At 45.2% G+C, this 24,661-nt stretch overlaps 1 protein-coding gene across 20 annotated transcripts in view; it reads left to right on the top strand.

Annotated features, from left to right (window-relative positions):
• The first annotated feature begins 5,488 nt into the window (after positions 1–5,488).
• Positions 5,489–24,661, top strand: part of OBSCN (obscurin, cytoskeletal calmodulin and titin-interacting RhoGEF) — a 705,115-nt gene continuing 685,942 nt past the window's right edge. For 13 of the 20 annotated variants that reach the window (XM_077490622.1, XM_077490628.1, XM_077490621.1 and 10 more), the window contains exon 1: positions 5,499–5,766. The gene's annotated coding sequence lies outside the window, so the exon portion shown is untranslated. Of the gene's footprint in view, positions 5,767–24,661 lie in introns of all 20 variants that reach the window. The other 7 variants (XM_077490624.1, XM_077490625.1, XM_077490631.1 and 4 more) reach the window with 2 other exon arrangements.

The raw sequence follows: 24,661 nt of genomic DNA, 5'->3' as shown, positions 1-24,661 counted from the left end.
TGCTGATGGGCACTGATAGGTGGCACTGATGAGGCTGCACTGATGGGCACTGCTAGGTGGCACTGATGAGTCTGCACTGATGGGCACTGATAGGTGGCACTGATGAGGCTGCACTGATGAGCACTGATAGGTGTCACTGATGGCACCGATAAGGAAGCACTGATGAGGTGGCACTGATTGCCATTGATGGGGCTGCACTGATGATCAGTGTAGATGTCCCCTGTCACACTTGCCGATTACCGGCTCTCCTCTCCACACGCTGTGACAGCATGAGGAAAGGAATGCTGCTGATAACCGGCAAGTTTATTTACATCGTGATCAGCTGTGATTGGACACAGCCGATCACTTAGTAAAGGGCCGCTTTGATTGGCTCTTTACCGCGATCTGTGATCAGCTTCGTCTGAAGGACTCCAGGTGATTGATATACCCCAGGTGAATGATTAAAGAGTTCCTGGACCCACAACAGTAAAATCAGGCTGTATATGCGGTAAACGCTGTTTGAGCCTGTCCTTTCTGATCCTCCCATTCTTCCACACAGACTCAAAAAAAAAAATAACCTGATATTTGCAGTCTATAGAGTCAGGCTGCTCAGTTTGGTGTGTATTGCTGGAGTTTTTTTCTTTTTTTTTCTTGGGAGGGTGCATGTGATCAGCCCAGGGCCAATCAGCACTGTCCAGACAGGGAATCAGGGGTCTTGAAGCCTGATAGGACAATCGTGGGAGAAATGAAAACTCCTACTACAATCTACATTACCTTGAAAAAGTATTCACACCCCTTATTAAAAATTTCCCACATGTTGTCAGGTTACAACCAAAAACGTAAATGTATTTTATTGGGATTTTATGTGATAGACTAACACAGAGTGGTGTATAATTGTGAAGTGGAAGGAAAATGATAAATGGTTATTCAGCCCCCTTTTACTCTGATACCCCTAACTAAAATCTAGTGGAACCAATTGCCTTCAGAAGTCACCTAATAGGTAAATAGAGTCCACCTGAGTGTGATTTAATCTCAGTATAAATACAGCTGTTCTCTGAAGCCCTCAGAGGTTTGTTGGAGAACCTTAGTGAACAAACAGCATCATGAAGGCCAAGGAACACACCAGACACGTCAGGGATAACGTTGTGGAGAAGTATAAAGCAGGGTTAGGTTATAAAAAAACATCCCAAGCTTTGAACATCTCACGGATCACTGTTCAATCCATCATCCGAAAATAGAAAGAGTATGGCACAACTGCAAACCTACCAAGACATGGCCGTCCACCTAAACTGACCGGCCCGGGCAAGGAGAGCATTCATCAGAGAAGCAGCCAAGAGGTCCATGGTCACTCTGGAGGAGCTGCAGAGATCCACAGCTCAGGGGGGAGAATCTGTCCACAGGACAACTATTAGTCGTCTCTCCACAAATCTGACCTTTATGGAAGAGTGACAAGAAGAAAGTCATAAGAAGTCCTGTTTGCAGTTTGTGAGAAGCCATGTGGGGAACACAGCAAACATGTGGAAGAAGGTGATCTGGTCAGATGAGACCAAAATTCTACTTATTAGCCTAAAAGCAAAATGTTATGTGTGGGGGGAAACTAACACTGCCCATCACCCTGAACACACCATCCCCACTGTGAAACATGGTGGTGGCAGCATCATGTTGTGGGGATGCTTTTCTTCAGCAGGGACAGGGAAGCTGGTCAGAGTTGATGGGAAGATGGATGGAGCCAAATACAGGAAAACCTCATAATATGAGGTCAAATCTTAGGAATTTCAATGTGTATGCAATCAGGCAGGTCCTCTCACTACATGGTTTTGGTAAATCTGAATGAAAAAATCAGCAGAAAATCTGATAGTGTGTATGGGGCTTTAGAGTCTGCAAAAGACTTGAGACTGGAGGTTCACCTTCCAGCAGGACAACAACCCTAAACATACAGCCAGACAGTGGCAACCCGTGCATTGTGGGCGCACAGGTGCCGCCCCCCCCCCCCCCATCCATGTGCCCGGCCTATTTCAGGACGCCGGACTCATGGATTCCTATGGCGTGGGCGGGAGGGGGTGGTACGTTTTGAAGCACCTGATTAGAGCCAGAGGCTCTAATAGGCTTCAAAATAGGGTGGGCTCGGGGCTCAGAGGGTGCACCCTGATCCCACCCAATTGTGTGATGATAGCGTATGAATTTTCGCTATTTTCACACTAATGCCCTGTATACACAGTCGGACATTCCATCTGATTTTTTCAGATTTTGGCCCAAACTTGTCTTGCATACACACGATTGTTCTGGACGGGGTAATGTAGAACACATACGATGTGACAATAAACGGGCCAGTAGCCAATAGCTTTCGTCTCATAAATTATTCTGAGCATACGTGGCACTTTGTCCGTTGGAATTCTCTACACACGATCGGAATTTAAATGATCGGACTTTGTTGTCGGAAAATTTTAGATCTGGCTCTCAAACTTTTGTGTGTGTCGGAAATTCCAACGGAAAAAGTCCAATGGAGCCCACACACGATCGGATTTTCTAACAACAATATCCGATCGCACATTTTCCGTTGGAAAGTCCGACCGTGTGTACAGGGCATAACCTTCCTGCCTGCCAATCAGGCGGGTCCGTCAGACCTGTTTCCTGATTGGCCAAAGCACCAGATCATCTTATTGGATGCCTGGCGCTTAGGAAGAGGTGCGGAGGAGACACATGCTAGAGCGGAGGTCACCAATGCTCTGGTACACTTGGAGAGGAGTTGCTGCCTGGCGGTAAGTGCCAGGGGGTCTGTCAGAGCCCTGCGTTGGGGGGGGGGGGGGGGTGTTGGGGGTGCTGCTAGAGCCGCGAGGTCCGATAGAGGGGGGGGGGGGCGGTGGTCACAGTGGCTGCCTATGATGGGCACAAGTGGCTGCATTTGATGGGCACAAGTGACTGCATTTGATGGGCACAAGTGGCTGCATTTGATGGGCACAGTGGCTGCATATGATGGGCACAATGGCTCCATTTGATGGGCACAAGTGGCTGCATTTGATAGGCACAAGTGGCTGCATATGATGGGCACAAGTGGCTGCATATGATAGGCACAGTGGCTGCATAATATGATGGGCACAGTGGCTGCATATGATGGGCACAAGTGACTGCATATGATGGGCACAAGTGGCTGCATTTGATGGGCACAAGTGGCTTCATTTGATGGGCACAGTGGCTGCATATGATGGGCACAATGGCTGCATTTGATGGGCACAAGTGGCTGCATTTGATGGGCACAAGTGGCTGCATATGATGGGCACAAGTGGCTGCATTTGATGGGCACAGTGCCTGCATAATATGATGGGCACAGTGGCTGCATATGATGGGCACAGTGGCTGCATAATATGATGGGCACGATGGCTGCATATGATGGGCACAGTGGCTGCATAATATGATGGGCACAGTGGCTGCATATGATGGGCACAAGTGGCTGCATATGATGGGCACAAGTGACTGCATTTGATGGGCAAAGTGCTGGCATATTATGATGGGCACAGTGGCTGCATATGATGGGCATGGTGGCTGCATATGATGGGCACAAGTGGCTGCATATGATGGGCACAAGTGGCTGCATTTGATGGGCACAAGTGGCTTCATTTGATGGGCACAGTGGCTGCATATGATGGACACAATGGCTGCATTTGATGGGCACAAGTGACTGCATTTGATGGGCACAAGTGGCTGCATTTGATGGGCACAGTGGCTGCATATGATGGGCACAATGGCTCCATTTGATGGGCACAAGTGGCTGCATTTGATAGGCACAAGTGGCTGCATATGATGGGCACAAGTGGCTGCATATGATAGGCACAGTGACTGCATTTGATGGGCACAGTGGCTGCATATGATGGGCACAAGTGACTGCATATGATGGGCACAAGTGGCTGCATTTGATGGGCACAAGTGGCTTCATTTGATGGGCACAGTGGCTGCATATGATGGGCACAATGGCTGCATTTGATGGGCACAAGTGGCTGCATTTGATGGGCACAAGTGGCTGCATATGATGGGCACAAGTGGCTGCATTTGATGGGCACAGTGCCTGCATAATATGATGGGCACAGTGGCTGCATATGATGGGCACAGTGGCTGCATAATATGATGGGCACGATGGCTGCATATGATGGGCACAGTGGCTGCATAATATGATGGGCACAGTGGCTGCATATGATGGGCACAAGTGGCTGCATATGATGGGCACAAGTGACTGCATTTGATGGGCACAGTGGCTGCATATGATGGGCACAATGGCTGCATTTGATAGGCACAAGTGGCTGCATATGATGGGCACAAGTGGCTGCATATGATAGGCACAGTGGCTGCATAATATGATGGGCACAGTGGCTGCATATGATGGGCACAAGTGGCTGCATATGATGGGCACAAGTGGCTGCATTTGATGGGCACAGTGGCTGCATATGATGGGCACAATGGCTGCATTTGATGGGCACAAGTGGCTGCATTGGATGGGCACAAGTGGCTGCATTGGATGGGCACAAGTGGCTGAATATGATGGGCACAAGTGGCTGAATATGATGGGCACAGTGGCTGCATAATATGATGGGCACAAGTGGCTGCATAATATGATGGGCACAGTGGCTGCATAATATGATGGGCACAGTGGCTGCATAATATGATGGGCACAGTGGCTGCATAATATGATGGGCACAAGTGGCTGCATATGATGGGCACAAGTGGCAGAAAAACACCTGGAGGACCGCCATTTTATTCTTTAGGACCAACTCTGGCATTCCACTCCTACGTGTAAATATCTGTATTTTATTTTTTATTTTTTTGCAAGAAAATTACTCAAAACTCTCAAACATTTTATATATAGATTTTTGAGAGTTCTGAGTAATTTTCTTGCAAAAAAAATTAATAAAATAAATAAATGACAGCTTTTCACACGTCGGAGAGGAATGCCAGCGTTGGGCCCGGGTGGGAACTGATTAAAATGCACAAAGCTCAGCGCCCAAAAAAGTTACATGAGCCACTTTGTCACATTTGTCGCATGCCGGTCAGCCTATTGAACTGAATGGGTGTCGTGCGCAAAAAAAAAAAAAAAGCGCAAACAAAAGCGAAAGCGCAATAATGCACGTTGAAACGCTGGGACTGGAAAGCTGCAATAGATGACATTTTTGGTTTTTAGGCTTTAGATACTCTTTAAGTTAACAAAAGCCGCGTTTGGCGCCCCTGCGAGAAGATTTGGAATGCGGAGTGTTTCGCACTGTACGTTCCACCTGTCCTTCCTTATGTCCCCCCCCAGTGATTGTTCCTCCTTGTAAATAAATAAAGGAACAGCCTGCCCCCCCCCCCCTCCTCCCCTCCCCCCCCCCATCCCTCTATCACATGAAGTGCAGGCTCCACAGTAAGTGACACCAGGGTCTATTTTGGGGCTGGAAGCCGGCAGACACCAGACACCCTCCCACCCATCGCAGGGGCTCCCAGGGTACCCTTCAGATGACTTTTCTTTTCTCGCTGCTGCAGAGGAGGACAAGCTGATATTCTGGGAGGGGGGATCAGCCTGAACCCTTCTAAAAAAAAAATAATATATATTTTTTTTTTTCATTTCCGTCCTTTTGTCCCCCAAAAACTGGATTTAAAAGAAAAAAAAAAAAAAACAATCCGGGATCTACAAAACTTTCCCAAAAAAAAGAAATAATTCTGAAGGACGGAGAGCTGTCCCCATGAGCGGCGGGGGGCTTCCTTCTACTGCGCCCAACAATCTCTGAAGACAGGAGGAGGTCTGAAGAAAAAAATAAAAATCAGGTAATTTTTTTTTTTTTTATATATATAGAAACTTTTATTAAGTTGTTACATGAAAAGGGTTAATTATTGATCAGTAGCGGTCAGGTGGGCGTGGCATTACCGGACATCCCCCAGCTGGTAATGCTGGAACTTGTAGTTCCCCGCTAGCTGATTGGCCTTGACTGTACACACGGTCGGAAATTCCGACGGAAAAGGTCGGATCGGATTATGTTGGCGGAAAATCCGATCGTGTGTGGACTCTATCGGACTTTTCCCGTCGGAAACTCAGACGGAAAAAATATGAAAGCAGGATCTAAAATTTTCAGACAAAAAAATACCGATCTGACTTTTTTACGATCGTTTGTAGAGAATTCCGACAGACAAAGTGCCACGCATGCTCAGATCAAATTACGAGACCAAAGCTATTGGCTGCTAGCCTCTACGTAGTCCCGTCGTACGCAACTAACGTCACCACGCTCCGAACGATCGGATTTTCCGACAACTTTGCCCGACCGCGTGTATGCAACGCCAGTTTCGGACAAAATCCGTCGGAAAAACTGACACATTTTGTGGTCGGAATGTCCGACCGTGTGTACAAGGCATAAGGCAGGCCATACATGGGTTTCGAATTTCGAAATCATTTTTTTTTTAACGAAAATCTTATCTAATGCTGGCCATACACTAAACGAAAAATCGGCCGAACCCATTTTTGAAAAACAAATGTTCGGCCGTGAGCGCACACGATAGCGCCATCATGTAATGACCGATAAATCGTTCAGTGGACATAAATGAATGCATTTTTTTGTTAGTTTTTTTTTTTTTTTTTACATATACCTAGTGCAGACATTTCGGACGGGAAACACATTAACCTTTCAATTTATCGTTCGTTCGGCAGAAAAATTCCAAACTTGTCCTTCGCGCGAGAAATGTAAATTCGAAAAAATAAAGAAATGCGCATGTGCAAGAAAAGAAAATTCCCGGGAAAGAGAAGAAGATTCCCGGCCACGAAAAATTATTTTCTGTTGCAACATGGAGGTGAAATTGAAGGCTTGGTCGGTCGAATTTCATTTCATTAGAAAATCGTTTCTTTTTTTTTTTTTTAATTCCAACATGTCCGATTACTCAAATTCGATGGCCGCACGAAAATCGGCTGTAGTTTCTTTTCGTTCGTATTTCACACCATTAGTGGGCTACTAAGGGTGCGAAATACGAACGAAAATTCTTAGATAAGATAAGGAAAATTCTTTCGAAATTTGACCCGCGTATGGCCAGCCTTAAGACCCCCATACACACTATTAGATTTTCTGAAGATTTTTGTCTTCAGATTTACCAAAATCCATGTAGTGCAAGGGCCCTGCCTGATTGCATGCAAATTGCTACTCTTATGCCCCGTACACACGGTCGGAAATTCTGACGGAAAAAGTCAGATCGGATTATGTTGTCAGAAAATCCGATCGTGTGTGGGCTCTATTGGACTTTTTCCGTCGGAAATTCTGACGGAAAAAATTTGAGAGCAGGAGCTAAAATTTTCCGACAAAAAAATCCGATCTGACTTTTTTCGATCGTGTGTCGAGAATTCCGACGCACAAAGTGCCACGCATGCTCAGAAAATTTTTTGGAGAGGAAAGCTATTGGCTACTGGCCTCTACGTAGTCCCATCGTACATTACGAACGTCACCTCGTTCCAAGCGATCGGATTTTCCGATAACTTTGTGCGACCGTGGGACAGGTAAGTGTCCTTCATAAAAGTCAGCAGCTGCAGTGTTTGTAGATTTGTAAAAGATTTTTTGTGGCAGGCTTTATAACGGCTTTAACCTTAAATAAGGACATGTGTGTTCCTGTGCATTTTTGATGCATTTTACAGCGTTCCAGTACAGTCTAGTGCAGGAAAAATGCAGCATATTCTACTTTCTTTTTTCTGGAACTGCAAGCACTTGTGTGAACTATGCCATTGAAAACCATATACATCTACTTTCCATGCATTTTTGATGCTGGAAAAAAAATAAAATAAAAACACACTGGACTGCATGTGGTGTGAACTGGCCCTCAAAAGAAAAACAGAAAAAAAAACGAAAAAAAAAAAAAAACGCCTGGAATGCGTCAAGAAATGCATCAAACAATGCACCAGAACACGTTAAAAAAAGTGCATGCAGAAACACATGCGGAACGGATCTGGAGTGCGTTTTTGTGGTGTGAACTGGTCCTCAGTCCGATCTAAACAGAGATAAATCCATTGGAAGGGACATCATTTTTTCATTGATTATTTTATAGTTTCGAGTGAATCACACATCAATTGGATGATACAAATTGAAGCATGTATGGCCACTACTATAGGCGATGTGGGTTGGTGTCTGACAGCTTAATAGGTTATAGAAAGCCGAAATCAAGAAATTTATTTCCATTATCTTTTTATATTCTACAAATTATTATTTTTTTGTTATATAAATTATATATATATATATATATATATATATATATATATATATAAAATCTATATATTTTATCTATATATATAAATAAATAAAATATAAAAAAAAAATCTATATATATATATACATAAATATAATATATATATTTTATCTGTATATATATATATATATATATATATATATATATAAATAAATAATATGGGTTAATAAATGGGTTCTTCAAAAAGTTTTTACACTTTTTTCAATATATATATATGTATATATATATATATATATATAAAAATAAAATCTATATATTTTATATATATGTATAAATAAAATATAACTATATATATATATATATATATATATATATATATATATATATGTATATATATATATATATATATATATATGTATATATATATATATATATATATATATATATATATATAGATAGATGGATTCTTCAAAAAGTTTTCACACTTATATATATATATGTGTGTGTGTGTGTGTGTGTGTATACTACACATTTTTGTTGTTGTTACTCTTCTTATTTTATTTGTTTATTTCTAGTTATTTATTTATTTTATTATTTTTAACTGATACTTTTATTTTTATTTTTACATTTCAGATAACTCAGTGATGCTTGTTTTATGTCATTTTAACTGTTTGCTCAAACTTAAAACTGTTGTTCTGAATTAAATAAAAAAAAAAAAAAAAGAAGAAGTTTTAGGGCCTGTTCACCCAGTTGGTTCACACTTGTGTAATGCGGGAACCAGCGCAAATCCAGTGCTGGTTCCTGCGTCGCATCTGAATCGCAGGCAGTTCACACTGCTCTCTGTGAAATGCTGGTAATAGAAAGTTAATGACACACCTCCCCCAAATTGATTCGCAGAACGCAGAGCGAACTATGGAATCGGATCGCATTGGGTCTGAACACCCATGCAATCCGATTCCAGTGTGAACACAGCCTTAATATAAAAAAAGACAGAAGCTTTAGACCCCTTTCACACCAGGGCGTTTTGCAGGCGCTATAGCGTTAGAAATAGCGACTGCAATCCGCACTAAAGAAGCTGCACCATTGTGTGTAGTGTGAAAGCCCCGAGGGCTTTTACACTACAGCGGTGCGCTGGCAGGACGTCAGGAAAAGTCCTGCCAGCAGCTTCTTTGGAGCGGTGAAGGAGCGGTGTGTTTACCGCTCCTCCACCGCTGCTCCCCATTGAAATCAATGGGGCAGCGCTGTAATACCGCTGGCAAAACGCCGCTATTGTGGCCTATTGCCGGCGGTTTTAACCCTTTCTCGGCCGCTAGCGGGGGTAAAAGAGCCCCGCTAGCAGCCGAAATGCGCCGCAAATCCGGCCGACGCTATGGGCGGTGTGGTGTGAAAGGGGTCTTAGGGGCTTTTCACACGCAAAGAAAAAAAAGAAAGAGAAAGAAAGAGAGAAAAGAGTGACCAGTTACAATTACAACACAGTTCAATACAGAAGGACTAGGAGGGCTTTGCTCATGGAGCTTACACTCTAAACCCTGGTTTACACCAGTGCATCTTTGAAATCGCTTTACAGTGCCTTTTGGATCTGCTTTGCGACTTCATTGAACAGAAGTCAATGCAAGTCGCATTGAAACTGCAGAAAAGCAGTGCAGGGACCTTTTTACAAATCGCTGCAGCTTGAGTCGCAACGATTTCATTGCCGATAAATCGGGTGCGAAATTGTCATGTGATTTTGAACTGTCAAATCGCATGACAAATCGCATTGGTGTGATCGAGGGCTTCAGGGGAGGTCGTGATCTGTATGTATGACTATCGATCGTACTTTTACAGCTATCCTACTATTATTATATCAATCATTCTATACAAATCGATTATTGATTGTAAAGAACTTACCTAAACATAGATATTATAGATAAGTGATAAGAAAGATAACGGATCTATCTCAATCTTATCTTAAAAGCCATTCATATTTTAGAAAACTGTGATCTGAGAAATTGATTTCAAAGAGTAAAACCTCATTTATATATATATTTTTTATATTTTACTTTTAACCAGGTTGTTTGACTCAGGGAGAAGTTATGAATGTTTTCATACAGCTATAGAAACTAATAGATACATTGTATAGATTGATACATTGGAACATGTCATGTCCTCTCTTCTAACATCAGATAATTGTCTGGTGATCCCTCTGCAACATTCTATCCAAAGTCTTTACATCTCTAGAATATGGTCACTAATGTCCATCTCTAACTGATATTTATATATATAAAAGTATTCATACCCCTTGAAATACCCCCTTTGTCCTGTCACAACCAAAAACGTAAATGTATTTTATTGGGATTTTATGTGATCGACCAACACAAAGTAGCACATAATTGTGAAGTGGAAGGAAAATGATAAATGGTTTTCAACAATTTTTTAGAAATAAATATGTGAAAAGTGTGTGTGTGTGTGTGTGTGTGTGTGTGTGTGTGTGTGTGTGTGTGTGTGTGTGTGTGTGTGTGTGTGTGTGTGTGTGTGTGTGTGTGTGTGTGTGTGTGTGTGTGTGTGTGTGTGTGGCATTTGTATTCAGCCCCCCTTTACTCTGATACCCCTAACTAAAATGTAGTGGAACCAATTGCCTTCAGAAATCACCTTATTTAGTAAATAGAGTCCACCCGTGTGTAATTTAATCTCACTATAAATACAGCTGTTCTGTGAAGCCCTCAGAGGTTTGTTAGAAAACCTTAATGAACAAACAGCATCATGAAGGCCAAGGAACACACCAGACAGGTCAGGGATAAAGTTGTGGAGAAGTATAAAGCAGAGTTATGTTATAAAAAAATCTCCCAAGCTTTGAACATCTCACGGAGCTCTGTTCAATCCATCATCGGAAAATAGAAAGAGTATGGGCACAACTGCAAACCTACCAAGACATGGCCGTCCACCTAAACTGACCAGCCCGGGCAAGGAGAGTATTCATCAGAGAAGCAACCAAGAGGCCCATGGTAACTCTGGAGGAGCTGCAGAGATCCACAGCTCAGGGGGGAGAATCTGTCCACAGGACAACTATTAGTCGTCTCTCCACAAATCTGCCCTTTATGGAAGAGTGACAAGAAGAAAGACATTGGTGAGAGAAAGTCATAAGAAGTCCTGTTTGCAGTTTGTGAGAAGCCATGTGGGGGACACAACAAACATGTGGAGGAAGGTGATCTGGTCGGATGAGACCAAAATTGAACTTTTTGGTCTAAAAGCAAAATGTTATGTGCGCCAGAAAACTAACACTGCACATCGCCCTGAACACACCATCCCCACCGTGAAACATGGTGGTGGCAGCATCATGTGGTGGAGATGCTTTTCTTCAGCAGGGACAGGGAAGCTGGTCAGAGTTGATGGGAAGATGGATGGAGCCAAATACAGGACAATCTTAGAAGAAAATCTGTTAGAGTCTGTAAAAGACTTGAGACCGGGGCAGAGGTTCACCTTCCAGCAGGACAACGACCCGAAACATCCAGCCAGAGCTACAATGGAATGGTTTACATCAAAGCATATTCATGTGTTAGAATGGCCCAGTCACAGTCCAGACCTAAATCACATTGAGAATCTGTGGCAAGACTTGAAAATTGCTGTTCACAGACGCTCTCCATCCAATCTGACAGAGCTTGAGATATTTTGCAAAGAAGAAGAATGGGCAGAAATGTCCCTCTCTAGATGTGCAAAGCTGGTAGAGACATCCCCAAAAAGACTTGCAGCTGTAATTGGAGAGAAAGGCGGTTCTACAAAATATTTATCATTTTCCTTCCACTTCACAATTAGGTGCCACTTTGTGTTGGTCTATCACATAAAATCCCCAATAAAATACATTTACGTTATTTTGGTTGTAACAAGAGAAATTGTGGAAAATTTCAAGGGGTATGAATACTTTTTCAAGGCACTGTATAGGTGTTAACCCTTTGTATATCAGTACTGACTGCACCAGGAAGAATGGGGAAGACCCCTGAAAGCCCTTCCTGAAAATGTAACTGTGAAAAATGAGGGATAACGAGCATCTAAAATTGTTATTTTTTCTTTTGGATAGAGTGGGGAATCCCTGCCGGGTTTTACTGGTGTCCCCACTCGGGATATTTATGGTGAATGGAGGGGCTCCTTCCCACGTGCAGCTATTATTATTGCTGCCCCTCTGAAAAGTGTTCTGCACCAAATCCCTTTTTGGAGGGCGTTTGACAAGCAATGAGGAAGCAATGGGTTGATTTACTAAAATTGGCGACTGCAAAATCTGGTGCATGGTAGCCAATCAGCTTCCAGTTTTTTTTTTTTTCCAAAGCTTAAAGTGGTCCTAAAGGCCTCCCGCCCGCCAATATAGACAAATGACGGCGGAGAAGGGCGGCTCTTGTTCTGGGACAACATCATATGATGGTGTCCAGTTTATCACATGCCCAGAGTGGCGATTGCGGGTGTGCCGTGTCCCTGGGTGCGACCCTGATCTCGTCAAAGAACCGCGGCTCTTTACCCATGTGATCGGCTGTGTCTAAAATGTGAGGAGAGGAGAGCCGATCAGCGGCATCTCCTCACAGGGGAGACCAGGACAGGTAATCAGGGCACTCATTACAATACAGTCCCAATGGTGCCCATCAGTGACACCAGTCTGTGCCCATGAGTGACACCAGTCTGTGCCCATCAGTAAGGCCAATCTGTCCCCAATCAGTGCAGCCTTTCAGTGCCACCTATCATTGCCTGTAAGTGCCGCCTATCATTGTGGCCAATCAGTGCCCATCAGTGCCGCCTATCAGTGGCCATCAGCAGGGGCAGCCCCTCCATTAAGGGTGCATCCATGTGACTGGCCCCTTTCAGGACGCATAGATTCCAATGGGGGGGGGGGGTTGAAGCACCTGATTAGAGCCAGAGGCTCTAATATACCTTAAAATAGAGTGGGCTCAGGTTGCAGAGAATGCGAACTGAGCCCCCACCCAGGTGTGTTACAATAGCGAATAGATATCCGCTATTAAAAACATAGCTCCTCCTCCCGGCCAATCAGGAAGCGGGTTTTGAGACCCATCACCCAATTGGCTGAAAGAACAGGCGATCCTATTGGATGCCTAGGAGGAGGGGGGAGGGCACACGGCTGACCTCCACGTCGCTACCCACCACCTGGATGGGGTAAGTGCTAGACCGACCAGAGACAGCGAGGGAGGGGGAGAGGTGCTGGCAGGCACTCAAGGGGAGAGGGGGGTGTTTGCTGCCCCACCCCCACAAAAAAATCTTTTTTTTTTTTTTAATCTTTGGTATTTTTTCGTCTTTTTAGCAAAAACAAAAAAACAAAAAACCCAGTGATAATTAAAGCGGAGGTCCGGCGAAATTATTTTTTTTAAGTCAGCAGCTACAAATACTGCAGGTGCTGACTTTTAAAATAATCACACTCGCCTGTCTAGGGCGCCCGCGATGTCGCCAACTTCAGTAAGGGAATCAGGAAGTGAAACCTTGCTGCTTCACTTCCTGGTTCCCTACTGCGCATGCGCGAGTCACGCTGCGCAATCCGAATGGTCCCTGCTGTCTCTGGGACCTGTGTGTCGCCCAGCAGACAGTTGGGGGGGGAGGGGTAGGGGGGGAGTAGCGTAGCTCTCACGGGAGTCTATGGCTGGGAGTGGGTGCAAATACTTGTATTATACAGGTATCTGCACCCCCCTCCCCCCTGAAAGGAGCCAAATGTGACACCGGAGGGGGGGAGGGTTCCGAAAAGCAGAAGTTCCATTATTGTGTGAAAAGAAAATGTCATCTGGGTAAATTGTAGCATGACCGTGCAATTGTCATTCAAAGTATCACAGCGCTGAAAGCTGAAAAAAATGGCCTGGACAGGAAAGGGGGTAAAAGTGCCCGGTACTGAGGTAGTTAATATATTCTATGCATTAAGACAAAAAGCCTTCTGTGTGTAGCAGCCCCCCCCCCCCCTCCCCCCACCTCATACTTACCTGAGGTCCATCTAGATCCAGCAACATTGCAGTGAGTGTCTCTGCTGCCTGGGACTCTCCCTCCTCATTGGCTGAGACAGCAACGTGGTGCCATTGGCTCCCGCTGCTGTCAATCAAAGTCAGACAGAAAATGGGGAGAGAAAAAGGGGGCGGGACCAGGCGGCGGCTCCGTGTCTGAATGGACAGGGGGAGCTGGGGCTCGGCTTCAGTGCCCCCCATAGAAAGTTGATCGCTGTGGGGGGGCACTCAACAAGAGGGAGGGGCCAGGAGTGTCGGTGGGGGACCCGAGAAGAGGAGGATCGGGGCTGCTCTGTGCAGAACCACTACACAGAGCAGGTAAGTAGAACAAGTTTGTTATTTTTTAATAAAAAAAAATAAAAAAAACGAGACTTTAGTATCACTTTAATTAAACAAGTTGAAGTTAGAAGCTGATTGGCTACCATGCAGAGCTGCACCAGATTTTGCAATCTCCAGTTTTAGTAAATCCCCCCATAGTGTCTGTTTTAATCCTCGCACTAGGAGGTTGGGGGAGAGGGGGGGGGGGGCGGGGGGTGGTATAACAATGGCTCAGCCACCTGCTCTGACCACCTCTGCTACCCAAAGTGAAAATGAAACATTGTGAGTTGTCACCAGAACAGGAACGGAGAGGAAATCTTCCAGCGGGGACACTTGCTGCAGTGACACCTGGGCACTTTGGGGTCACTTCCTGTTGTGTCTGCAGGACAGGAAGTGAAGGAAAATCTCCCAAATGGGGAAAAAAAAACATAAAACGTTACCGAAAAAAAATAAAGACCAAAAAACTAACAAAAAATTGCAAAACACATATAATATGAATGAATACATAAAATGGGTGGACTCAATGGACCACTTGGTCTTTTTTTTCTGCCATCACTTTTCTATGTTTATAAACTGACGCGTTTAACCCTTCTCTACCCTATTCAGAAATAGTGCTTTAAAGTGGTATTAAACCCAAAACTCCCCAAAAATTTGATATTTTTGCAGCATACCAATCATAGGATGTGGTGACTGCATTTGTTTTCTTATTTTATAGACTTTTTTTTACCCTCTTGGATCTGGCCTATAACCCCCCCCCACACACACACACACACTCTGGATGAAGGAGAACAGGAGGCACAGCAGACAGCAGCATTGTCATAGCTCCCAACTGTCCCTGATTTGGAACAATGTCCCCCTGTCCCTCATTCCTCCTCATTTGTCCCTCATTTTGGTCTAAACTATATATTTGTATATAAAATGCACTTTTTATCTATCAAATAGTGTTTTCCAGAGCTAAATCTTTCATCCGATTTCTAAATTGCTGCATTTGTAAATTCCAAAAGCCAATATAAAGGAATAGTAGTTGTAAAAAAAAAAAGCACTTGTGGGTTTAACCAATCTCATTTTTTTTGTACAATTCTCCTTTAAGGGGCGTGGCAAGTGGGCGTGTCCTATGCCTGCATGCTTTTGCTGATAGGTGTCCCTCTTTCCCATCTCAAAATGTTGGGAGGTGTGCATTGTCAATCTAGGGGAAGGGTCACCACCTCATCCCTTTAAACCCGAACACACATGAATTGCACAGGTTCTGGGGCTAATTTAATGCAGATAAGGTATTAAAGTGTTTTTTCTCCCCCCAAAAAAAAAGAAAATGAGTAAAATTCCCCTGAAAAAATAAATAAAAATAAATAAATAAATAAAAAAAATGGAAAAAAAAAATGACTTACCTCTAAATGCCTGTTGCTCGTAGTCTGCCTCCTTCAGTGCCCGGGCACCTGACGTCACTTCCCCTTGGCGCAGTCAGTCGTCCAGGACACGTGACAGGTCCCAGACGACTGCGCAGGGTGCCATGGCGCGTGGCGCCGCCTGCGCTTGCGCAATGGGTGCCCCGGCTGTGAAGACACAGCCGGGTGCCCACAGTAAGAATGCCGGCGCCGCCGAGCGGAGAGGGTGGGACGAGCGGAGCTTCCTTCCCCCGCATCTCTGGACCCTGGGACAGGTAAGTGTCCGATTATTAAAAGTCAGCAGCTGCAGACTTTTAAATTTTTTATTTTTTTTAAGGGGCACCCCACTTTAAAGAGGAACTGCAGTCTGCTCTCATAATTTGTAATAAAAACATCTTTTGCCATTCTGAAGCTTCCCTCCAACCACTTTGCATATTATTTTATATATACTGTGATTTCTGTACTTGCCAAATATGCTGCAGAAATCTCCCTCCACTGAGTCTGGCCGCAGCCATTTTAACTGTGGGCAGCTGAAGCCGCTGCCTGTTCACTTCCTGGATTTACACAGAGGACACGCCTCCGGCTTTGCAGCTCTCATTGGCCCTATTATGACTCACCCCGCTTCCCTTCCTGGCAAACTCTCAGGAGAGTGAGAGAGAGAGCGCTGTGCGTGATGTCATAAGCCTAGGCCAGTGATGGTGAACCTCGGCACCCCCAGATGTTTTGGAACTACATTTCCCATGATGCTCATGCACTCTGCAGTGTAGTGGAGCATCATGGGAAATGTAGTTCCAAACCATCTGGGGTGCCAAGGTTCACCATCACTGGCCTATAGGATAATGACCAGACACCAAACAGGAAGTGGGCTGTATAAGGGATTTACTGGCAGAAAAAAAAAATGTTTTACTATCCAAATATAAAACAACAAGAAGGGCAGAAGATTTAAAGCGGAGGTCCACCCTAAAGTGGACCTCCGCTCATCGGAACCCTCCCCCCCTCCGGCGCCACAATTGGCACCTTTCAGGGGGGAGGGGGGTGCAGGTACCTGTACAGTACAGGTATCTGCACCCCCTTCCGGGATAGCTCTCTGCGGAAAGGAGCGTAGATTACGCCCCTTTCCGCAAGTGCCCGCCCCTTTCCGCAAGTGCCCCGCTGCCTGCTGGGAAACACACGGATCCCAGAGGCAGCGGGGAGCGTCCTTATTGCGCAGCGCGACTCGCGCATGCGCAGTAGGGAACCGGGAAATGAAGCCGAAAGGCTCCACTTCCTGATTCCCATACCCAAGATGGCGACGGCAGCACTCGAGACGATCTAGATCTCGGCTTCGGGTGCCGACATCGCGGGTGCGCTGGACAGGTAAGTGTCACTATTTTAAAAGTCAGCAGCTGCAGTATTTGTAGCTGCTGGCTTTTTAAAAAAAAAATGCGGAGTCCCGGTGGACTCCCGCTTTAATAGATGGAAAGTTGAAGTTGTGCTTTAAGTGAGTTTAATTAGCACCTTAACCACTTCCCGACCAGCGCACGACGATGTACGTCGACAGAATGGCACGGGCAGGCATATTGGCGTACAGGTACGTCCAATATTCAATGCCAACTCGATCGCCGCGGGCATCCCCGCGATTGTCTCACGGAGCGGCCGAATGGAGGAAATGCAGAGTAAACAGCATTTCTCCATTCTGCCTAGCAACTAGTGACGCTGATCTCTGCTCCATGTGATTGAAGCAGAGATCAGTGTTCACTAAATGAAAGCCCAACCCCCCCACAGTTAGTAACACACCCCTAGGTACACTTAACCCCTACACTGCCACCCACTGGTTAACCCCTTCACTGCCAGTGTCATTTACACAGGAATCGCTGCATTTGTATAGCACTGATTGCTGTATAAATGACAATGGTCCCAAAAATGTGTCAAAAATGTCCGATGTGTCCCCCACAATGTCGCAGTCACAATAAAAATCGCTGATCGCCGCCATTACTAGTAAAAAAAATAATAATAAAAAATTATTAATAAAAATGCTATAAAACTATCCCTATTTTGTAAACGCTATAACTTTTGCGCAAACCAATCAATAATCGCTTATTGCGATTTTTTTTACCAAAAATATGTAGAAGAATATGTATCGGCCTAAACTGAGGGAAAAAAATGTTTTTTTATATATTTATTATAACAAAAAGTAAAAAATAATGCGTTTTTTTTCAAAATTGACGCTCTATTTTTGTTTATAGCGCAAAAAATAAAAACCGCAGGGGTGATCAAATACCACCAAAAGAAAGCTCTATTTGTGGGAAAAAAAGGACGTAAATTTTGTTTGGGAGCCACGTCGCACGACCGCGCAATTGTCAGTTAAAGCGACGCAGTGCCGAATCGCAAAAAGTGGTCTGGTCTTTGACCAGCAAAATGGTCCGGTCTGCAAGTGGTTAATCAGCCGCAGTACCTGTGTAATTAATATGCGATTCGGTTTGCCGACAAGCCGCTGTTATTATACCGTGGCAGGTCGGCACGATCCCGCGAGCCATCGTAGCTGTACATGGGCCCTTCTAAGCAGAATAGCAGGCGCGCTTCCGCTTCCGCTGCCCTGCGGGGGGGGGGGGGCGCCGAGGCGGAACAGGGATGTGTGTGATCGTGAGTTCCTAACAGCCAGGAACAGTGATCTGTCATCTCCTCTAGTCAGTCCCCCTCCTCCCTCCAGTTAGAAACACACACCTAGGGAACACACTTAACCCCTTAATCGCCCCCTAGTTTTAACCCCTTCCCTGCCAGTGACATTTACACAGTAATCAGTGCGTTTTTATAGAGCTGATCGCTGTATAATTGTCAGTGATTCCAAAAATGTGTCAAAAGTGTCCGATTTGTCCGCCGCATCATCGCAGCCTCGATAAAAATCGCAGATCGCCAACATTACTGGTAAAAAAAAAGAAATAACAATAAAAATGCCATAAATCTATCCCCTATTTTGTAGACGCAATAACTTTTGCGCAAACCAATCAATATACGCTTATTGCATATATACGTATCGGCCTAAACTGAGAAAAAAATTAGCTTTTTTAAAAAAAATTGGGGAATATTAATTATAGAAAAAAAGTAAAAGATAATGCGTTTTTTTTCATAATTGTCGCTCTTTTTTTGTTTATAGCGCAAAAAATAAAAACCGCAGGGGTGATCAAATACCACCAAAAGAAAGCTCTATTTGTAGGGAAAAAAAAGGACGTCAATTTTGTTTAGGAGCAACGTCGCACGACCGCGCAATTGTCAGTTAAAGCGGCGCAGCGCCGAATCTCAAAAAATGGCCTGGTCATTGAGCAGCCAAAGCTGAAGTGGTTAAAGGGATGACCCTTCCCCCAGACTGACAATGCTGCTGTCTGCTGTGCCTCCTGTGCTCCTTCATCCAGAGTGAGGGGGGCTCTAATACAGGTGGAAAACCTTAGTCTAGGGAGAGGGGAGTGTTAGATGGACTAGCAGATTTAAATACACTAACAAATTGAAGCCAAACTCCCGTTCACACGGCAGTTGAACAAGCAGTTTTTTTCCCCTCCCATTAGGATAAAGGTTTTACATAGATTCATAAAATCTGATCATTGTAAGCCCCCCTGCTAGTGGTAAATGGTTTGTCTCATCTGCGTTTGCACGAGAGCTTGTTCTGTTGAAAAGAAAACTGATCACCAGGTGAAAAAAAAGAGGAAAGAAAGCCTAAAAAAAGAAAAGGAATGCAGCCACCACATCTAATGATTGGTAATCTGCTATATAATAAATGCTTTTGGGTTTATTCTGGGCTCACTATAGGTAAGGTTGGTAGAAGTGCAGTAAGTAGCGCTTCCGATCTGTGTACGATTGGTCGCCATTTGTACTCGAATCTTTTATTTTCTACGGAGAAAAGGAAAGAAGGTTTTGACTGCAGATGTAGGTTCATTGAGAACCTCTCCCCATCCCCCGCTCACATGTGCGGTGGTGACCTGAAGCCTAAGTGAAGCACATGCAGTCTATCTATTGATAAATGTAATGCAGAATGAGTGACTGTCATCGGGATTCTGTCTTGCGATTTTAGCGGCAGTGTATTGTCAGGGTGGGGTTTTGCTGTAGGAGGCCGGATAGTGATGGCAGCCGGCGAGCCCCTTCAGCCTTCACTTCTACAAATGGCGATGTGCGGAGACAAGGCGACAGCTGCGGCTATTTTTGACCGCATGGCTCGGAGCCGGGGGGGGGGGGAGGGGAGGGGCGTGTCCGGTGTGTGTCCCGGCGACAACTGATCGCTCGCTCGCTCCCCGGGATCTTTCTGCTTACTGAAGCTGATAAACAGGAATCACCTCTCCGATGTTCTGATCGGTCGAATGGCGAGAGCGATTTTCATGTGAAATCTGTTTTTCATTAAAGATATTATTATGGATTTACATCACTGTATGCATGCATTAATGTATGTGCTGCTGCAACACGGAGCAACGCATGTCACATGGCCTGAGCATTGGGGGGGATTTACTAAAACTGCAGGGTGCAAAATCTGGTGCAGCTCTGCACAGAAACCAATCAGCTTCCAGTTTTTTTTGTCATAGTTTAACCTCTTCACACCCGCGCTATAGATGAAAGACGGCTATTGCGGGGAGGGTGTCCATGTACGTCCTCCTGTGCATGTGCTGCCTGAGCGCCCCCTGCGGGGCGTGGGCAGCCCGCTCTGTGATTAGTGAGTCCATGAGACTCGAGTGATCACAGATCTGGCCCCCTTACCACGTGATCAGCTGTCAGCCAATGAGAGCTGATCACGTGATGTAAACAGAGGCGTTAGGAGAAAAAAAACCCTGATTACCGACTTGGGTAAATGGGACATAGCTCCCACACATAGAGAGTCACTGCCGCCTCATCAGTGCCCACCAGTGCTGCCAATCAGTGCCCATCAGTGGTAACTATCAGTGCCCATCAGTGCCATCTATCAGTGCCGCCTATCAGTGCCCACCAGTGCTGCCAATCAGTGCCCATCAGTGGTAACTATCAGTGCCCATCAGTGCCAGCTATCAGTGCCATTCAGTGCCCATCAGTTCTGCCTATCAATGCCCATCAGTGACACCTATCAGTGCCCTTCAGTGCCGCCTTTCAGTGTCCATCAGTGTCCATCAGTGTCCATCAGTGCTGCCTATCAGTGCCCATCAGTGCTGCCTATCAGTGCCATCTATCAGTGCCATCTATCAGTGCCCATCAGTGCCCACTGCCCATCAGTGCTGCCTACCACTGCCCATAAGTGCTGCCTACCAGTGCCCATCAGTGCTGCCTATCAGTGCCCTTCAGTGCCGCCTATCAGTGTCCATCAGTGCCACCTATTAGTGTCCATCAGTGCCCTTCAGTGCCGCCTATCAGTGCCCATCAGGGTCATCTATCAGTGCCCATCTGTGCCATCTATCAGTGCCGCCTATCAGTGCCCTTCAGTGCTGCCTATCAGTGTCCATCAGTTTTGCCTCTTAATGCCCATCAGTGCTGCCTACCATTGCCTATTAGTGCCACCTATCAGTGCCCTTTAGTGCTGCCTATCAATGCCCTTCAGTGACACATATCAGTGTCCATCAGTGCTGCCTATCAGTGCCATCTATCAGTGGCCTTCAGTGCCGCCTATCAGTGCCCATCAGTTCTGCCTATCAATGCCCATCAGTGTCCACTGCCCATCAGTGCTGCCTACCAGTGCCCATCAGTGCAGCCTACCAGTGCCCTTCAGTATCACCTACCAGTGCCCATCAGTGCTGCCTATCAGTGGCCTTCAGTGCCACCTATCAGTGTCCATCAGTGCCGCCTATCAGTGTCCATCAGTGCCCATCAGCTCTGCCTATCAGTGCCCATCAGTGCCATCTATCAGTGTTGCCTATCAGTGCCCTTCAGTGAAGGAGAAAAATTACTTGTTTGCAAAATTTTATAACAAACTATGAAAAAAGTTTTTTTTTTTCCACAATTTTTGGTCTTTTTTTGTTTGGTGATTATATACCACCAAAAGAAAGCTCTATTTGTGTGGGAAAAAAATGATACAAATTTAATTTGGGTACAGAGTTGTATGACCGCGCAATTGTCATTCAAAGTGTGAAAGCTCTGAAAGCTGAAAATTGGCCTGGGCAGGAAGGGGGTGAAAATGGTTAACCACTTGCCCTCCTGAAGATTTACCCCCCTTCATGCAATGGCCATTTTTTGCGATACGGCACTGCGTTACTTTAACCACTTGCCTACTGGGCACTTAAACACCCTTCCTGCCCAGATCAATTTTCAGTTTTCGGTGCTCTCACATTTTGAATGACAATTACTCAGTCATGCAACACTGTACCCAAATACATTTTTTGTCCTTTTTTTTCCCACAAATAGAGCTTTCTCTTGGTGGTATTTGATCACCTCTGGGGTTTTTATTTTTTGCGCTATAAATGAAAAAAGACCAAAAATGTTGAAAAAAAACCCGCATATTTCTTTGTTTCTGTGACAAAATTATGCAAATTATTAATTTTTCTTCATAAATTTTGGCCACAATTTATACTGCTACATATCTTTGGTAAAAATAACCCAAATTAGTGGATATTATTTGGTCTTTGTGAAAGTTATAGAGTCTACAAGCTGTGGTGCGAACCATACAAAATTGATCACATCTGATGTACTGGTGGCCGATCTCGCTTCTTGTGACCCGAACAAGTCAGGAAAGTACAAATACCCCCCAAATCACCCCTTTTTGGAAAGTAGACATTCCAAGGTATTTAGTAAGAGGAATGGTGAGCTTTTGGATGTTGTCATTTTTTCCCACAATTCTTTGTAAAATTAAGATTTTGTATTTTTTTTCCCACAAAATTGTCATTGTAATAGGTTATTTCTCTCACGTGGCATGTGTATACCACAAATGACACCCCCAAAAAAATTCTGCTACTCCTCCTGAGTATTACAATACCACATGTGTGGGACTTTTTCACAGCCTGGCCACATAGAGAGGCCCAACATGCAGGGAGCGCCATCATGTGTTCTAGGAGCATAAATTACACATCTAACTTGTTGACTACCTATTACACTTTTGAAGGCCCTGGAGCACCAGGACAATGACACGTGACACTGATGACAGATGGCACTAATACGTGGCACTAATACGTGGCACGATGACAGATGGCACTAATACGTGGCACCAATGACGCGTGACACTGATGACAGATGGCACTGATAAGTGGCATTGGTGACACGTGACACTGACAACAGATGGCACGTGACACTGACAGGTGGCACTGATGACAAATGGCACTGATACGTGGCACTGATGACAGATGGCACTTATATGTGGCACTGATGACAGATGGCACTATGTGGCACTGATGACACGTGGCACTGATGACAGATGGCACGTATACGTGGCACTGATGACAGATGGCACTGGGACAAATGGCACTGACAACAGGTGGCACTGGGGATAGATAGCACTAACAGGTGGCACTGGGGACAGAATTCTTTGTAAAATTAAGATTTTTTTTCCACAAAATTGTCATTGTAATAGGTTATTACTCTCACATGTGTATACCACAAATGACACCCCCAAAAAAATTCTGCTACTCCTCCTGAGTATTACAATACCACATGTGTGGGACTTTTTCACAGCCTGGCCACATAGAGAGGCCCAACATGCAGGGAGCGCCATCAGGTGTTCTAGGAGCATAAATTACACATCTAACTTGTTGACTACCTATTACACTTTTGAAGGCCCTGGAGCACCAGGACAATGACACGTGACACTGATGACAGATGGCACTGATACGTGGCACTGATGACACTTATACGTGGCACTGATGACACGTGGCACTGATGACAGATGGCACTAATATGTGGCACTGATGAAAGATGGCACTTATACGTGGCACTGATGACACGTTGCACTAATACGTGGCACTAATACGTGGCACCGATGACAGATGGCACTAATACGTGGCACCAATGATGCGTGACACTGATGACAGATGGCACTGATAAGTGGCATTGATGACACGTGACACTGACAACAGATGGCACGTGACACTGACAGGTGGCACTGATGACAAATGGCACTGATACGTGGCACTGATGACAGATGGCACTAATATGTGGCACTGATGACAGATGGCACTATGTGGCACTGATGACAGATGGCACGTATACGTGGCACTGATGACAGATGGCACTGGGGACAAATGGCACTGACAACAGGTGGCACTGGGGACAGATAGCACTAACAGGTGGCACTGGGGACAGATAGCACTAACAGGTGGCACTGGGGGCAGGTAGCACTGGGGTGGATGGCACTGGGGAGGATGGCACTGGGCGAGGATGGCACTGGGGTGGATGGCACTGGGGCGGATGGCACTGGGAGGATGGCACTGGGGGAGGATGGCACTGGGGCGGATGGCACTTTTTTTTACTTTTTTTTTTTAACTTACGGCCGCTGCAGCCATTCATCTCTCCCTCCTCACACGCTGTCTGTGTGAGGAGGGAGAGCGGCGCTGAGAGATGATCTCATATGTTTACATATGAGATCATCTCTCATTGGACACGCAGATCGTGCTGTAAACGGCCGCTGTGATTGGCCGTTTACAGCGATCTGTGACTGGCTGTGTCCGAGGGACACGGGCAGCACAGAACTTCCCCGAGGGGAAGTAAACAGGAGGACGTCCAGGGACGGCCTCCCGGCAGTTAGCGTCTGCTCTGTAGCCGTCTTTCGGCTATAGGGCGGGCACGAAGCGGTTAACTGACAATTGCGCGGTCGTGTGACTTTGTACCCAAACAAAATATATGTCCTTTTTTCCCCACAAATAGGGATTTCTTTTGGTGTATTTGATCTCTTCTGCGGTTTTTGTTTTGTCCTACAAATTTGAAAGAAAAAAAAAATATTTT

This window comes from Lithobates pipiens, unplaced genomic scaffold (genome assembly GCF_037356315.1).
Source record: "Lithobates pipiens isolate NorthernLeopardFrog02 unplaced genomic scaffold, aLitPip1_a1.2 Scaffold_19, whole genome shotgun sequence".
In the NCBI taxonomy this organism is placed as follows: domain Eukaryota; kingdom Metazoa; phylum Chordata; class Amphibia; order Anura; family Ranidae; genus Lithobates; species Lithobates pipiens.
This window is presented reverse-complemented; position numbering and strand designations above follow the sequence as displayed.